Below are 19,029 nucleotides of genomic sequence, written 5' to 3'. Positions count from 1 at the left end.
CCAGTTAACATACTGGGCATGACGTTACATGATATGGAATATCCCTTTGGTCAGTTTGAATCCGCTCTCTTAGCTGTGCCCCCTCCCCTCCCGGCTTCTTCTGCACCCAGCAGAGCATGGGAGGCTAGACATGTCCTTGACTAGTATAAGCGCTACCCAGCAACAGCCTAAACATCAGTGTGTTATCTCAACAGGTTTTTTATGCTAATTTCAAAGCACAGCACTATACCAGCTAGAGTAAAGAAAATTAACTCTATACCAGCTAAAACCATGACAGTATCCACCCCTTATTCCGTATCATTTACATCATGCTCAGCTCCCAAACTATTCAGTACAATTTCAATAATCCCTACCCACTTTCTCATCCTTTAATAGGATATACAGATTTTCATTTATCATTCCCCTAGTCTATGGACCACCCCTGTGAAATGTCCTTCGAGTTAATTTAGTCTATGACTTTGGGTTTCATCTATTGGAAGAGTCTTTGAAAGAGGTGCTGTTTGTGGTGTCGGATTTTTGCATGCTGGAGTCCGTTCTTGTTCCATCAGCGCTGCACTGGTAGTTCTTGTTCTCTCACTGCTGCACTTTGCTTGAGTAAATTGAAAGTTCATTTGCTATTATTAAATGGGAGATACCCACCATGATACCATTCCATTGATACGGCATATAGCAACCATAGCAGTGATGAAATACAACATTATATAGCAGTTAAAAATGTCCATTAAAATGTTCATTGAGTTCATCCAGTCCATGACTCTGGGCTCCATCTGTTGTATCAATCTTTCCGGATGGGAGAGATGGTGTGTGGTGTTGTGTTGCTGCATACCGAGTCAATCATCGTTCCATCACTGCTGCACGGCTTGTTTCGTGGTTGATCTTCCATGGGTTGGGAGGCTCGTACTCTGATATCATTGATACAGCACAGAGGTGACACACAGTATTACATAGCAGTTCACATTGTGCCATTCAGTTCATGGGCTGTTATCACCCAAAATTAAATCCCCTTGAGGCACACATCGGATTTCTCTATCCTCCCGGATCACCCACCAAGTGCACCCAGGTCCTCGAGCAAACGCAGTACCACGAATGGGTTTGCCTTTGCCTGAAGCAGGAATAACCCAGACTGTTTTGCCCAACATATTTTTTATGTGACCTACAGGGACTTTATCCCCTTTCAAAGTACGTAAGGTTTCTGATTCGGCATGGCCGGCTCGGTTGGCAGATCCCCCGTGTTGACTAACCAGGTGGCTTTTGCTAAATGTGGATCCTAGAGTTTAAATGTTCTCAGTGTCGTCTTTAGTAGTCCATTCTATCTTTCGCGTTTCCCAGAGGCTGGTGCGTGATAAGGGCTGTGATAAACCCACTCAATGCCATGCCCTTTGACACAGCTGTCTATGAGGTTGCTTCGGAAATGAGTCCCGTTGTCTGACTCAATCCTCTCTGGGGTGCCATGTCGCCACAGGACTTGTTTTTCAAGACCCAGGATAGTGCCGTGGGGGACAGAATATGTTTCCAGCCAGTGGTTGCCTCTACTATGGTGAGCACATGGCGCTTGCCTTGGCGGGTCTGTGGTACTGTGATATAGTCAATTTGCCAGGCCTCCCCATAGTTATAATTCAGCCATTGTCCCCACACCACAGAGGCTTTACCCGCTTCGCTTGCTTGATTGCAGCGCATGTGTCACATTCGTGGATAACCTGTGCAATAATATCCATGGTCAAGTCCACCGCTCGATCACAAGCCCACCTGTACGTTGCATCTCTCCCTTGATGGCCTGAGGTGTCATGGGCCCACCGAGCTAGAAATAGTGCACCCTTATGCTGCCAGTCCAGATCTACCTCAGCCACTTCATACTTGGCAGCCTGAGCCACCTGCTGGCTGTTTCTTTTGTCTTCTTGCGGACGTAAGCATCCACATGATGTACTTTCACGACCAGGTTCTCTAACAGGGCAGCAATATCTTGCCACAATGTGGCAGCACAGATGGGTTTACCTTTGAGCTGCCAGTTGCTTTGCTTCCACTGCTGTAGCCAGCCCCACAGGGCATTCGCCACCATCTAGTAGTCACTATAAAGATAAAGCAGTAGCCACTTTTCCCGTTCAGAGATGTCTAAGGGCAGCTTTTACATCTGCAAACTGGCTCGATTCACCTCCTTCAGCAGTTTCTGCTACTTGTCCTGTAGGACTCCTTCCAGCAGCCTTCCTAGCGTGCTTTGGACCCTCTCTATCCCCTACTCCAAAACCCGAGGGGTCGACCCTGGGTCTCCCCTGGTGCTTTCTGCCAAAAGCTGCAGATAGGGCCATTCTTCCCGGCTGCGGTGTAGACCACATTTTTTTATATCTTGTCCTGCCCGGACTGGCCCAAGAGCTACTGCATGAACTATTTCCTCATAATTTGTTCAAAAGTTTGCTGATGCTCAGGGCAGCATTTGAAAACATTCTTCTACGGGGTCACTTGATAGAGCGGGCTTACAATCAGACTGTAATCTCGAATATGCATCCTCCAAAAACCAACAACGCCCAAGAAAGTTTGTGTTTCCTTTTTGCTGGTTGCTGGAGTCTGTTATCTTGTTGATCACATCCATGGGGATCTGACGATGACCATCTTGCCATTTTATTCCTAAGAACTATATTTCTCATGTAGGTCTTTTAACTTTGTTTTATGGCAAAGTCAGCTTTCAGGAGGATTTGAAATATTTTCTTCCCTTTGTCGAAAACTTCTGCTGTATGGCCCTAAACGATGATATCATCAATGCATTGTAGGTGTTGAGTAGGTGCACCTTTTTCCAAAGCTCTATGGATCAGTCCATGGCAAAAGGTAGGGTCGTGTTTCCACCCCTGGGGCAGTCAATTCCACGTGTACTGGCCACCCCTCCAAGTCAAAGCAAACTGTGGCCTGCACTCTGCTGCCAGAGGGATAGAGAAGAATGCATTATAAAACAATGACTACAATTGTATTTAGCTCTACTCAGCATAGTGCTCTGCTATTCTAGTGATATGTCTCTATTTAAATAACAGCTCATTTTGGGCCAGTTTGTGTAGCAGTTTCACATGCTTCGTTTGAAAAAATTAAGCAATAACAACATTGTGACGTTTCTATCTGTATTGAATAATCCGACGGGATGGGTCAGAGAAGACACTGGCCTATGCTTTTGTTACCACAGTTGCATGTTTTGCTTTCTTCCTTTTTCCTAGGACCCGAGGGAATGGCAGAAAGATGTGCCGGGAGGTTTAGATTGGATATTAGAAAAAGGTTCTCCACCCAGAGGGTGGTGGAGCACTAGAACAGCCTCCCCAGGGAGGGAGTCACGGCACCAAGCCTGACGATATTCAAGAATCACTTGGACAACACCCTCAGAGACATGGTGTAAATTTGAGTTTTTCCTGTGCAGGGACGAGAGTTGGCCTTGATGATTCTTGTGCGTCCCTTGGAACTAAGTATATTCCATGATTCTCTTTGTCAAAGTTCTTGGCAGCAAAACGTACTGTACCTGACACCAAAGCAAGCTATAGAAATGCAAATACAAAAAGCTAGCAAGGAATCACTGGAGAGAAAATAGTAAGCAGGGACTGGCCATGCACACAGCTGGGCATGTGACTGCTCACGGTGATAGAAAGGAAAGGTGTTTAACGGCAGCTCCTTCCTCCCCTTCAGAACATCAGTCAAGTTCCTTTCCTAACAGGAATATGTGTCCTGTTGGAAAAAGATTTGCGTCATTCGTGTTAAATGAGAGTAAACGGTCACGGTGAACCCCTCTTTTCCCTGGTGGTTATTCTCACTGCCTGGACGGCATCTAGTGGGTGGTTGTGTTTGTGATGTTTTTGAATGGCTGCAGAGCAGAGGAACGAATTTGAAAAATGATGTGACAGCATCATACTCAGATGGAGTAGCAAGACCCATCAGATCAAGGGTGTAATGAAGGAGAAATCATTCATTCTTCATCCTGTGTGGTCTTTCCTAAAGCTTGTGATGCCTTACCCAAAAGCTAAAATGCTATTGTTTATTATCCAGCTGTTCCCATCAGACATAGCCAAGACATCTATGTATTGCCCCTTAGTAGATAAACATCAATCTTTCTAGACAGAGGGATGCGTACTTTTGAAACTGTAAACAGATTTACTTACTCCATCACTTCTCTAGGGTTGTAATTTGTTCTGCTTTTTCCCATCCGTGCTGCTGTTTCCATTACTTTTTTGAGAATGGTTTCAGACACTAAGATATAAATGTAGCTTATAGTTCCATAAATTTCTTCTCCTAAAATCCAAGTGAAAAACTCTGTGGCTTAGTTTTGTGATATCAGGCACTATTTCTTTGTATATGGTTAAGCTTGTATTGTTAAAGCTATAAAAAGAGTGTGTATTTTTCTGACACCTAGGGTATGAAATAGCTCAGTTTTAAAAAACATCATGCACCAAGCATCCCTATGGGTTGCCGAAAGCTTTAGTAGAGGTGGTGGTTTTATGGGAGGCTTCTGCTGCCAGGTGTTGCAAGAGACCAAATCAAGGCCCACAGTGGGGAGGAAGGGAGACCTTAAATGTCATGATGTGGTTCAGCTGCTGTTCTTCAAAGAAAAGTATGGGTGAAGAACATTGTCTATAGATATCAGTAATACAGTTCTTACTAATGCTAGCATGCTTACTTGCATTTTATTTATTTTACTGACAACCTGGAAAATTATGACAAGCAGGATGGCATTTACTCTCTGCTACATAGCATAATGTAACCGTCTGTGGAAGTGGATTGCTTGCCAGAAACGCATATTTCTGGGAGGCAGCTCCCTCAAGCTGATGGCTCTGCAGCCTGAAAAATGGAACAAGCTCTGGTATTCTGTTAGTGTAGTTAGTGTGTAAAGGAGCTCACATGATAACAGATTAATCACATTATTCTTATAGAGAAAGAGGGTAAAAGACGGCAGCATTTATGAGCAACTTCAGCTGCTCATGTCAGGGATGCTGAATGGCAGGCTTAGAGACAAGTCTAACTGGAAATCAACAAGGACGATATATTTCTCCATCAGATTTGTAATGCTGCTTGTTGCTGGTCTTCTGCATAAGAAAGCTCACCGAAAAGCCAGGGATACCTGCAATGCAGTGTCAAAGCTACCATGCCATTTGAACTTGACTATCAACTGAGCTGCAAGAGAAATGTGCAAAAACTCCCTGGAGTGATCCAGAGCAGTAGTTGCTTACCACCAATGCACATGTACTGGCCCGCTTGACAGCTGCGGCATGAACAAACTGCTAATTTAAAGAGCATTTTGGGAAGATCTCATAGGCTAGAACTGAACCTACAAGCTTTTACCAAACATGCTTGAAGAAGGAAGATGATCAGACAGACTCCCATGTACTTCATGATTTCTGAGATAAATGGTGAATACAAAGGCAAAAAAAGAGCACATGGATAACTATTTTTCCTTCCTTTCTCCAGAAAAAGGCTGTCTGCATGCATGAGAAGGACACTTAGACACCTAAATAGAATAAGATTGTGGATGAGTTGCCTCCATCCATAAGAAAGTGGAGAAATAATGGGGCAAAATTGTGAAGCATGGACTCTCCCACCGTAGGGGCTCAAACAGAAAAGCGCTGTCTGCCCATTGCTACAAAAACAGGGTTGGTCTCTTATCAGGGAGTTGTCCAGACCCATTTTCCTGTGATACGTCCTGCTTCCAATGGATGACTAATTTCAAAAGGAAACACAGTTGTTAGTAGTTTTTGGAGCATCTGTTTACTTTTCTCAGTTAAGTGTGGCTCCACATCTATCATTATCCTCAGTAGTAGCCTTGGATTTTCTAGAAATGTTTTTCTCTTCCTTCACTTCTGTGTCTTTCACATTTGCAGGGCTTGGTAGTATTTTTAGAGCTTCATTTGTTCCTGTCATCCAATGCCAGTAAATATGCTTTTCTCCCCCATTCTTTATAACTCCTGATGTCTTGGGAAAACTGGATAGTATGAATATGTTAATTTGAAACTTATCGGTTCAGCTACTAGTCACCAGAAAAGTAAACAGAAATATCTTGAAAAAATCCATCTGCATTCCATGTAAGTATTGAAATTTTGGGACATAAACCGCTGGTTTTACTGGAGTGTGTCTGAAAGCCCAGGAGCCTTCTTACAATTAGCCTGAGCTGTTTGCATACATGGGCCAGGACATTACTTGTGGCCACCAAATACAAAACCTCGCCGCTCTTAAGTTCCAGTTTGTTTTAAGATTACATATTTAGAGGAAAAATATGGTTTTAGAGTAATAATGGAGCTAAGGGGGCTGTGAATGAAATTTTCCACAACTAAAACACTTAGGCAAAGCAGAGCAAGTCTGTAGTATGTGCCTGTACTATGGTGGAAACCACGTGGAGGGTCGCCAAGATGCTGGTTTTCACGCCAACAGATCCAGCCATGGGACCCGGGCTTGGATTTTAGGAGATCATTTCCTGCACGTGAGTGTTTGTCTAATTGGTTTAGTCAGCCCCACCTAGTTGCTTGTGTTTAATTCCCTTAATCTGCGTTGCTGTTGTAAGCAATAACATATCAGAAACAGAAAGAATAAATAAACAGACCATCTAAGCAATGCAGACTGGGCATGGTCTGTTTTTGAAATGCTGACTACTAACTGTACTTTTTACCTCCTTACACGTTTTTAATCTCCTCTTAACTCTTGCCAAGTTGTTGATAACTGCTTGCACTACTGCAAATGAGGCCTGAGCAATACCAAGCACAGAAGACAAATTACCTCACTTGTTTTCATGGTAGTTGACTACGGCCCCCTGAGCATTTTCCAGTCTTGCAGCAGCGCAGCACTGCTGCTTCACAAGCGATGTGTACTTTGCTGTACCACCTGTCACTCGTGTGCCAGAAAGCCCACAGGTTGCCTTCATGTCTGTCAGCTTGCACAAAAACAAACCAGGATGAATGTGTCTGTACAAGCAGTTAGTTCAGTAGGATATTTCTGCTTTAACCAAAGATGGTGCCTGGGAACAGACAAGACAAAGGGAGGGAAAACCAAATGTTTATCCTCAGATCTGAGAGATAAAAAGGGACAACCGTTTATCTGGATGACCGCGAAATCTTTTTCGAGTAGATTTCTTGTAGGTATTGCAAGAAGAGCTGTCTATAAAGAGAATTTTAGGAGTAAACAGGAATCAAGAAAGTTTAATACTCTATTGCATCTGGAAATCTCTTACAGAGAGGAAACAAGTAGAAGCATCACAGAGCAGAGCCTGTGGAAGATAATACGGCACCATCCTCTGACATACTCACCAAAGTATGGTGGCAAAAGCACCAGGATGTCTGTAAGTGCTGTGACCTGTGCTTTGGCATTGTGTCATATTCCTTCAGATATAACATTGCAATGTCACTTAGTTATACTTCACATTATATGTGACACTGTACAAAGGGACAGAGCAGGCTTTCTTGTGAATGTGAGTGTGAACTGGGAACAGTTTTTCTTCGGTTACTGAAAGATGTGATGCCTGTAGCTTACTTCATATGTAAAGTATGGGCTCTGACCTGGCTGTTGCTACTTGGGTGTAAGATCTTGGGTGTTCTGAGAGGTGGCTGAAGCTCAGTGCGCAGTCACAGCCAAAAAAGGAAATGGAGCATAGATCTGAATATCTCACAGGGGACAGCGAGCAGGGAAAGTTAGCATACTGCTCCCTAAATCCAAGGTTCAACGGCACTTTGAATTGTGCACGTGCAGCTCTGTTTCCCTCATCTCAGAATGTTTAGAAGTACTGCAAAAAGGTTGGTGAAGAATAACAAGGGTTGTCTGACATTTGTAAGCTGTCTGTGGAGTGACTGAGTAGAAAACGACTTTTCAGCGTGGAAAAGTGGTGAGTGAGAATGCTCTGCAAGGAATGGAAAAAAGAGTGGTCTGGAGAGCGTGCATAGGAACAAAGCGTCTGCACCGCTTGCAAGAGCGAGGGGAATCAGATGGAAGCTATTAAGCCAAGTTCAAGAGAAACAAAGGACGGTGGCTCTCTGAGGAGTTGTAGTGGATCTGTGCAAGTCCTTTTCGAAGACTGTTTTGCATGGGGTAACAGGGCAAGTGCTGGAAAGAGAGAGCCGCAGAGGCGCATTGAACAAACAGCACCAGGCTCAAGAAATCCCTTGTGCTGAAAATACAAGCTGGGGACTGCTTGGAGGAAGTATCCTGTGTCCTGTTCTTGCCCATCTGTAAGCACTTGCTTTTATGACCGCTACCAGTGGTAAGATTCAGGGCCAGCTGGGCAGTGGCCAGTCTCAGCCCATCTGAGCCGAGTCCAGTCACACAGGGCGTCAGTTCCACGTTTGAAACCAGCGCCTGCAACATCTGCCTGCTGGTGGCACGCAGAGCGGCTCGTCCAAGCCCCTCCACCAGCCATTCCAAGAGCCGGCTCTGCAGTTGGGACGGGCCGTTCTCTCACCCGTCCTACCACGGAACAGGCGCTGTAGCAGTGCGGGGAAGCAGCACCTCCCGGCGCTCCGCCGGCTGCCCGAGGAGTCCCGGCGAGGGAAGCGTTGGGTGTCACAGGCCGTGCCGTGCATGTGGGCGATAAAGCGGCGACTGAGACCGTCAGCGCCTGCGGCCACTTCTAGGTACAGCCCGGGACTTCTGCGGTGCTCCAGTATGCCTCTGTCTATCCCATCCACCTTCTTGCTAGCCCCGGATGGATGCTGCCTTTCCTCCTGGTGTTTACCTCCTTAGTAGCTAGTTTTGGGGGATCAGGATACTAGGGAGGGGACTTCAACCCAGCAAAAAAGCGCTTGTCGGTGAAGTGTTCGGGCCCTTGTCCCTGTCCCCTTCCCTGTATTAAGATGGAACAGGGCCCTAAAACTGCACGAAATGATCTTTCTATAATGCTTGAAGTATCTTTCCCCTTATTCCTGAAGCCCATCGGTTCAACTGATAGATGCTTTTTGGGATGGGAGGGATGAAAATGCATTAATTTGCCAAACTGTTGTTGTAGGGCTCCATAAAATGGGTGTGTGGGCAGGACGGATGTGTCTGTGTTTGCAGGCTTCTTTTTTGCTGGCCATCTGCAGTGCATGACTGTGGTAAGACTTCAGGCCCCGTGCTGAGTGAGGTGGGAGCAGTTCAGGGGCACGAGAGTAATACTGTTAAATGACAGAAGACAAATGTGTGGCTAGTCAGCTACATCTATTATGCTGTGCTAAGGCACACTGTAAACTAAGGGAGAACTAACAAGCAGTGCCTCCTTGTGTGTAAACCTAAATATAGCACAGAGGGATGAGGAAAAACTTTTTTGGGGGAGGTCCCCTGAATAGATTGAAGGACGGCTGACTCCTCTCAAAGGGGAAGAATGGCCTGAGAAATCGAATGAGCGATGAAGAAAGAGGTACTCTGTACCTCAGACAGACAGCTGTCTGTCTAAGAGGATTGTTTGCTTTCAGTGAGATTACAGCCATGATGAACCGCGATAACGTGCCATCTGTGGGAAATGAGGACTTGGGCAGGCAGGATTGTGCCTCTAGTGTGTCTATTTTGAAAGCCGAGAACAGTGTTTGAGGGTCCCTCAGGCTTATGTTACATGTTCCAAATGAGGCTTTCTGCTACTTTTGGCTGAAAATGGGACTCCTCACTGTGGCGGTCGGCTACCTTTCCAGTTTCCCCGCTCTGCCGCGTGGCGGGGGGATTGGGAGGGGCAGGGCCATGGGGAGACGGCTGACCCCGACTGGCCAATGGCAGGTTCATGTGACACCACGCCAGTATACTAAGGCGGGACAATTTTGGGCTCGGGGGTGGCGCGCGGCTGCGTTGCTGACAGTTTGTTCCCCCCTCCCTTCCCTCTTCCCCCTCTCCGGGGATTTTGCGCTTCTCGTTCTTCTCCTTTACATTGCATTTATATTGTTGTTTCTTTTAATTTTAATTATTATACTGCTCTTATCCCAACCCACGAGCGTTACCCTTCTGACTCTCTCCCCATCTACCGGTGGGGGAGTGAGAGAGTAACTGCGTGGGGCTGAGCTAGCGGCTAAACCACGACAGGTGTCTTGGAGAGAAGCCAGCTGAAAATCAATGCTAAGTATAATCAAGACAACTACCTAACTGGGAACTGTGCTGGAGACACCTAATAGGTAAGACCCAGAACTGATTTTGGATTAACACTGGGGATATCACGCTTTTAAACAGGCAGGACTGAAACAAGCCACTGTAAGTTCTGTTAACTCTGTAAAAGAAGGAAAAAAGCACTGGTTTTTTGGTTTTTAAGTTCACAATTGTGCCACACACTGAGTAAAATGCTTTTTTGCATGGTCCAATAAATTCCTGTTTGTTCACATTCGTTGTGGTTTCTTTCTGCCGAGGTTATTGGGACAGGACTGTGTGTTGTTACCTGTGCTCCGGTTGTATAGGTTAACTAAAGAGTCCTTGGGGAATTCAGTGAGTCAGGTACCTGTTCATAGTATGTCGGGTAAGATGCTGTCACACCATTTCAGAAATGGCAGGCACACTTCAACACTGGAGCCCCATCAGTGAAGGAATGTGAACAGAAAAAGTGGATGCATGGGAGTTTCTTTTCGTAACTTGGAGTAGTTAAAAAGCAATTTTTTTCTTAGGGTGAAGACAGGCGGGAGCTGTGTGTAGGTCATATTGCCAGTTTGTTCTACACCACTGTAAGGGTCTGGCACAATGACATGTACTATGGCTGACAAAATTGTGTGGGTGGGATCTTTCTTGTCTACCTTTGACTACATGACTACTTGGGCATTGGTGTTACCCTTGGAAAAGTGCTACAACGCTAAATGCTTAAAACTTAGTAGACCGGTACTCTCAAGCACCTGTGAAATTATCTTCTGTGAAACTGTTAAGTGATGTTTGGGGCCAAAGATATTGAATGCTGATAACAGGGATGCGTGGTGGGCTCTAAGTTTCTCTGAATATTAAGACCTAGGTATCTTGTGCAAAGAGAGGACGTATAAGAAGTATCAGATGGCTCACGCGCAAAAAATTTCCTGTCTAACCCAGAGGGTTTAGAAACTTCTCTTTCTACACAAGATTGCAGTCAGTCATCTAGTACTGATTTTAAATGGAGTGTTATTATGCTTAGAAAATGTGGTCTGACCTCAGTCAAATCACTTGGAAAAGGGTAAGCTTGTGGTGCTCACTTCACTCATGCATATCCTTTATGTGGGTGTGTTGTTCTTTGCAACTGTGTCCCTTGTTAGTTTGTAGATCCCTTACCATCAACTGTGATCCTTCTCACCCATTTGGAGGGATTATTGTCAAAGCTCTGGCGTTGAGCAGGGTAGCTGTCATACGAGATTTACTTTACATCATAGTTTTCATAAGACAGCCTTTTCCTTTTGCAGATAGACATGATACGAACCATTTATTTCATTGTATCTTTATGCAGTGTTTCTAAATTAAAAGCTAATTTTGCCTTTGTGTCAACATGTCTCCCTTTTCTGTGGTCATTTGAGCACATCAGTACATGCCTAGGCAGCATAAAAAGAAGCTGTCAGTTGGAATAAAATGCCTATGTTTCAATGAAAGAGGCAGAATTTGTGACTGCTCCTTCTTAAGCACCTTTTCCCAAATACTAGTAGATATACAGGTCTGCTCTGCAAGCACTGGCAAGTGGCCTTTGCTTGGCATGGGTTTGTTGGACTGAGCCACGTACTCTAATAAACACTGAGCTTGCAAACACAAGTTTCACAATGTGTTTTGTAGCCCCAGCAAGGACAATACATAATTTACGAACAGGAGGCAAAAACTGCGACTAGCCAGAAGGTATCGCAAATTTCGCCACTGTTACAGCTGTTGTGAGAAGTAGTATTAAGAAAACCTGACTCACTACAGTGTAGGACATGAATGGATTGTATTCTGTATGGCTGTTTTTAATTAGAAAATGAGCAATATCTTTGAAAGTACACAGCTTGGTCTTCCTAGGCAGCTCTAGAGTAGCACTGCATGACTGAGATCCATGTATTTTGTTTTTGATTCATTAAAATCCGTCTTCTCCCCAGATTAAAATGTGCCCGAGGTCACCTTCCCCTCCCATGGGGTCACGTAGTCTGCTTCCATCTTGTCACATAGGACCAGATATACCAGCTTACACACCAGTAGGAAGATGAGCCTTGGAAGCTGTGAGTCTGCATCACCCAGCACAGTGAGACCTTTAGATTCAGAACCATTAAGACACAGGTTAAATATGCCTGAGTCAGACCGGAGTGTGATTTTTTTGCGATAATTGCTGTCATTTCTACAAGGCCAGGTGCTTTCCACATGAAAGCAGCATGCTGGCTTGGCAGAACCTGTCCATCAGAGGTGGGAGTTGAGCCTCCCTTAAACATCCTGCAGGGATTCAGACACTATTAGCCCATGCTTACAATGATCCTTTCACAACCTAAGCTGGTATATATTTGCTAAATAGCATAACTACTGTGTGTTTTCTTAATAGGTGTAATAGTTTCAAGGCAAGGAGACTTTGACACATTGATTGTAGAGCCCAAGGGTCTACCTTCAGTCAAGCATGGAAATTGCTGCAGGGTCTTAAATTCTGACACAAAGCAGCACATGCAGCGTGTGAGTGGAGGAGGCTTCTGCTATGGCCATGCCTAGACTGGGGAAACTCTTTTCAGTCAGTTTGGCTTGACTGTTCTTGATTTCCCAAGGAGCCAGTCAAGCTGATTTGAGCCAGCTCTTTTACAAGTACATTATACCTCAGACACAGCTCAGGTCTGGAAACCACTGGCTGATATTCAACCCAGGTATAAACAGGTGTGAGGCAAGTATAACTGATCTGGATACAGACGTCTATTTGTTTTCTCAACTGCCAGAGTGGGACCATCCCTTCGTAGCTTCAACCTAATCATTGGGAGGTTTATTCTTTTTGTGTTTTGTTGTTTCTGCTGCAGAAACGCTAAATATACTGCCTTCAACCTGCGGTACATCTGTAAGTGTCACTAAAAATTCTGTACTGTTCCTGGAAGCATAAGGTTCCATTAAACGGAAAACCAGAGAATATATTAACTGTTTGCCTTAAACCAGCATTTTTTCTGCGTCATGTACATGGGAAATAGATATTTGGCAATGAGTTTTTAGGTAAAACCAGGTAAATGGAATTAAGTACTGTTATTTAAGACTAATACGGCTTGGTGTTGCAAATCATACCTTTTAAAAGGGAATGGTGCTTTCTTCTGAACCCTGTTTTAGTGTTTGCCGTAAGACCAAGCATGGATGTCTGCAAAGAGCAAGAGCTTTTGAATACAGAAGGTGTCTTGCTTTGCTGAGTTTGAAGAAGGAACTGCGTCAAGAAAGTTTCACGATTAAGTCTAGTGCTGTTCTTCTGGTATTATTATAGTATGATACACCCTCTGCACCCATCTTGAAAAAAGATCTTGGAACTTAATGAAATGAAATAGCCTCACACTGATCCCTCATTGTAGTGTCAGGCAGAGGAATGCAGTAATGAGAAACTGGGTGACTTCACTAAAGCCACACGAGGAGCTTGTAGCAGAGTCAGAAGCAGATCCAAGCTCCCAGCTGCCAGGACTAAGTACTGAAATGATGCCTTTTCTGTTGACTGTGGTTGGATGTGTGCACAGTTCTTGATGAAGCTGTTTATCACTGTGAACTACTTTGGACCCATTCTTAGCTACTCACCGTGCAGATAAAGAAGGTGTATCTTTTGGCCTTTGTCACCTGAGGTGGGTTAGGACTACAGTTGTTCATATCCCTCTCGCATAAACCAGCTCACATTCCCCAAGTTTAGTAGGAGTCTAATATCACACTGAAATCCGTGATACTCTTCTGATGAGTGTAGGACAAACTGCTCCCATGTTGATTGAAAGCATAAATTCTTCAGTTTGAACTACGCAGAAGCGTGCTATAAAAATAATATCGGATATCGGCGTTCTGACTCACTAGTGGGGACAGCAACAGCATGGATGATATCCCAGGTCCCAGCTGTCTACCCCGCCCTGTTCCTGCACAGCTGAGCCACTGTGAATCAGCTGCTGAATCACTCGGTTTGGTGTGATGTCCTGAAGTAAATCATCACTGCTCTTCGCCTGCCTTAAAACGCCTGGCTGCTAACTGCAGCAATTCATCAGCTGATTGATGAGCAGCATCTCAGCCACACAGAAGGCTGGGATGGTACCCTTCTCGGGTTTGCAGAGCTCTGCATCTTGCTGGTGGATCGGAGCCCCGAAAAACTTCTCTGGAGCTGGCTGAATAGATAGGTGGGATTTTAGTCTTTTATGACCGTAATATTTAAGAGCCCTCTGTTCCAATAGATCAGATGGCAAAACTCTTCTATACTTCACTGGGTGCAAATAGGGGAATACTGTGTACTTCTAAAAACCCACCTGTTTCATTAAGTTAAAAAAGCATAATGCTTTAGTAGCATGCTTGGGTTTTCTTTTCATTTAATATACTTGTATTCTTATTTTAAAGCTCTCAATTTTGCTATCAGCACTTCTACCCAATTTCTTAACACTTTGTTCTGGCCAGCCTGTAGGCTGTCTGCCTTTCCTGATGGTACTTGGTTTTGAATGAAATTTAACCCATAGGACTTAGGAGGTCATACTCAGCTAGTGCATTGTTATGGTTTTAAACTAAGTGCTTTGGAGGACTCTCTATTAATTAATTTTCCTGAAGGGAATAGATCCGGCAGGGGAAGGGTCCCGGGGGAGTTGTTTATTAGTTGTCTACCAAAAGTTATTTGCTTTCAGTCATACATTTTTGAAGAAACGAGTAGGTATATGCGTTTTCTGTTCTTGGGCAGTATTTCATTGCATGCTTTGGCTGCTCTGAGGCCTTTATGCGTCCTTTTGCTATCAATTAATTCTGTAAATCACTCGAGCTTTACAGGACTCGCTATGAAATTTCCAGTCGACTAAACTTTTCTAAAATCTTGGGTGGCTTATGACATACAATTACTGCTCTGCTAATGCGTCATGCCACCTATTCCAGATACTTATCCTCTACGGTTCATGTTTTAAAAGTCTCTGAAACCAGAAAAAAGAAACATGAAGGACTAAAAAATGTGGTTAAATGTGGAATTTTTTACGGGAGAAGAACCTTAATTTAAACAAGAAATTGAATTAAAATGTTAAAAGGACATCATCTGGATAAAGACCTTTTCCATAAATTAAAAAATAAGTTACAAATGAACTTCGTAAAAAGATTAGTCAGTGATGGAGCACACTTCATATAGTGTCTTTTTTAATAATTGTGGCCTCCTCAGTTCTAACCTGATGACAGAAAGATACGTTGTGATCATGGTATGGTATAAGTGTGTAGAGAGAGCTTGTATGTTACATGTGTGGTCATCTTCTCATGTTCTCTGTTTCAAGGCTGCTGCTTTTCTGTGTTCACCAATACAGACAAATTTTTTCATGTGTTTTGGCTGAGAAGAACATATGACATATCCTCTGCCTTGGCCTGCATAATTTTCATGCAATTTGGATTTTTGCCATGATGTATTTTGCCTTCGTGTGCTTGTCTGGAACTATAACAATGCCGTGGCATGGCCACCCTCAGCATCATTAGAGTCACTTTGCTATTCTTGCCCCACAGAAGAAGAGCATGGGTAAAGGGTAGAAGCAGGGTTGGTTCTTAGGGCTTCAGCAGTGGACATGGATTGACAGCCCATTGGCATCAAGACGAACTTGTTTGTTTTCTTCCCTTTTTCCACCCTTCCATTTTTGAGAAATTCATGGCATTTTTAAACCACCTGCACTTTCCCTGATGCTCCCAAGTATACATGCAGGTGCACTCATATCCATCATATTTTTGCAGTTCAGTGTCGAAGGACTTTAGTTTCAAGTGATTCAGGTTCTTCTTAATTACTGTGCCAAAGTTCTCATACGTGAGTGATCAGTCAGCAGTGCTGCATTTGAGTTTCCTGCATCATCAGCTGAATCAATTTATAGCTCCAAGAACAAGATCCTTTGCACATTCGGCAGGAAAATGCCTTTCATTGAAATTCAGTTCCAAGTCTGGTCTTTGCTTACTGAGATTTTTCTTTTTCCTTTGAAGCCTATTGTATCCTCCGTAATTCTTTGAGATCTTTACAAAATTGTTCATCCTCTGCTCTATTAGTGAAAATGAAGAAGTATCTCAAGGTTTGTTTTGCCTACCTCAGGTCTTTGCTTGGGCTGCCAGAGACTGCAGTTCAGTGGTCTCTGCTGTGTGTAAGATGTAGTTGTACTCTTACATCACTGTCCAGCAGTATCATCTATGGATAGTTTTAGTCCTCCTGTTATTCTGTGGTGAATTCCTCCTGAGTTGCTCTAAGTCTTTCTCTCGGTTTCAGGCAGGAAAAAGCCCATGTCACTCTTTCCATCTCCAATGTGTGTATGAAATACTATTCTGTACTCTGCCTATTACAAGATACAGTTAATAAGGAATATTTCTAGGAACGAAAATATATCGGAAGGAATGCTAAGTCAAAGTTGGTGCTGAAGTCACACTGCCAGAATTGTATGGCAAATTATTCATGGAAGAATGGAAGTAAGAAGAGTTGAGCTGGGATAGTTTTGTGATCTTAGTTTCTGCAACTAAGGCATATGAAACACCAGTCTGGGAGTTTTCCAATTTTCTTATCTTCTCAGTAGCTTTAGCTTTCACTTTACCTTTCAGTGCAAAACCCAAATGCTTTGTAAGCAGAGCAAACATACCTGCTGTATGGAAATGCAAAAAGTAGCCTCTGTGTCTTGTGTGCTTTTGTTTTGGGTAGCTTAGGTCGCTGTCTAAAATACTGCACACTATTCAGAAACACTTAAGAGAAAGATAGATGTTGCTCTGGCGAGCACCTAGTTCTTAATTTCTTTCTGTATCTTGAAACTGAGGGTCGTTCTGTCTTGCTCAGACTTTCCCAGGTTGGTGCAAGCTGTTAAGATGTGTAGTCTTCTCCCCACCAGTCCTTTGTTTTGCCATACTTCAATTTCATAATTGGGTCCTTAGGAACACTGGAGGGTTGTAATCCCCAAAAGGTGACTACCAACCACATTTGTGGTTTGGGGTTTCTAGCTGTAAGGTGAAGCAGCTCTGAGGGGTTGTAATTGCACACCTGAGGACTGTATCTTCTATGAGGACGTGTGCCCTGGGTCTCATAAAAAATTCAGTCACCATTCCTCTGTTTGAGGGATGTAGTACGGGAGATACCTGTATATAACAGAGGAGGTGAAAATGTTTGGCAGTGGCTTTAAAGGAACCTTTCGTGGTTACTGCCAAATCCCTCAGTGGGTGGTTTTGTGAAGGATACAAGCTGTCCATATTGTTTGTTTTGTTTTATACACCTGAGGTGCAGACCGCGCTCTTTAATGTAAATGAAAACAACCCAATGCAACTTTCCACTCTTGCTATTAGAAAACAGATCTTTTTCTGCTGCTGAACAAAGAAGTGTGCAGACATACTTGGCAGCCTGGAAGCTATGTCTTATTCCTTTAGTTTTGCCAAAGTGGAACTTCGCTCCTGCAGGAAATGGTGGGGGTTTAAGCATGTTGGCTTTGGCTATGGCTTTCTATTTACACTACCGTTACTGAGAAGGTTGAGACTTCCTTCTTGTCAGAGTTTGGACCATAATGCAGAAAAATATGTTTTATTACTCTTTCCACAATGCAGAGAGTTTTCGCTTTCTCTCTGTCACAAGAGAACATCACTGGTAGAGCCAGGAAATTATTTTGTTGCTCTTTCCTTCAAGTTGGATCTTTATCCAAAAAAGGGAAAACCCTTTTCCTTCTTAGAAAAAAAAGCACGGGGTTGGCAAGGAAGAGAAATATTTTTCATGTCAGTGGAGTGGTAGCCAAGTGTTTCGAAAAGCCCGTTAAAAAGTTCCAGTTATAACTCTCAGGCTGTTTTTCAGTAGTATCCTATTTACTGTCTTTTTTCTAATTGCTGCTTGCTGTAGTTTATCAATATTTTTAAGTCTCAAGATACGTCTGCTCTATATGCCTATACTTTGTGGACCAGGTTCTTTCCTGTTACCAAATTTTAATTCTCCTCAAATTATTCTGAAGGAAGGGTTTGTATTTATGTATTTTATATTGGATTTATGTATTTAGTTCCTCAGCCAATTAGAACTCAGCATGCTGCTTTGTTCCTCTACCTCCATATGAAATATAGCAGAAGAGTCAAGGTAATAAAGGAGCCCTGCTGGAAAAACACGTGTTGTATGGATTGTCCTGTTGGCTATGTAATATTTATCTCTGTCAAATTTTGATATCATCCCTTTTCATCTCATGGAGAACATGGCCTTTGTGAAATCCTCAGCATCTGAAAACTGAGCATATAGACCATCTCTTAGCTAATACAACCTGGTGTGTTACTGAAGCAGAACTGAACCAGCTCTGTCAAGCTGCTTCCAGAAATAGTTAGCAAACAAGTGAGCCAATATGTACCTTTCGGGGCCAGATTTCTGGGAATTTTATTGTTACAAATCAATATACCGATTACTGATGTGGTGAATTTTTTATTTCCTCTTGAAGAGGCACTAGGAGACTGTGTCTCAAATTTAGTGGACTGAGAAAACTGGCCAGGACTGCCAAGATTAAGAAACACCTAGGTAAAAGGTAATTCCAGCAGGGGGAGATCGCGACCAACAGCTCACGGACCACCGACCCAAGTAATACCACCTGCTCAAAAGAGAACAATGGAGGAGGACAACTGAGTTTGCGCAGTAATTTACATATAGAAAAAGCAAGTTTGTAGGAATCAGCAAAAAGACAATAATGAATATGTAAATTTTTGATCTATAAACTGTGTGAGATGAGTGATGTAAGGTATGCACGCTTGGAAGAGCAATCCCCCGTGCATCCAGTGCTGCAATAAAGACTGCCTGCTCTTTAATACTAAAATGGTGTTAAAGAGTTGTTTCTGATTTTACGGCATTTTTCAGTAACACAAGCACACATGACTCTGGCGGGACTACCCCCATGCTGCCCAGCGCTGAATAAACATACCTACTTTACAATTTTACAGATTGTGGAGTCTGCTTTCCACACGTCATTGTGGTACTTCAGGTCCCCAGGAATCTAGCTTATAACGTCATAGCTTCTCATGTCCACTGAGCTCTCTCTGAAAAGTGCT

The sequence above is a fragment of the Phalacrocorax carbo genome, chromosome 4, assembly GCF_963921805.1.
Source record: "Phalacrocorax carbo chromosome 4, bPhaCar2.1, whole genome shotgun sequence".
In the NCBI taxonomy this organism is placed as follows: Eukaryota; Metazoa; Chordata; class Aves; order Suliformes; family Phalacrocoracidae; genus Phalacrocorax; species Phalacrocorax carbo.
This window is presented reverse-complemented; position numbering follows the sequence as displayed.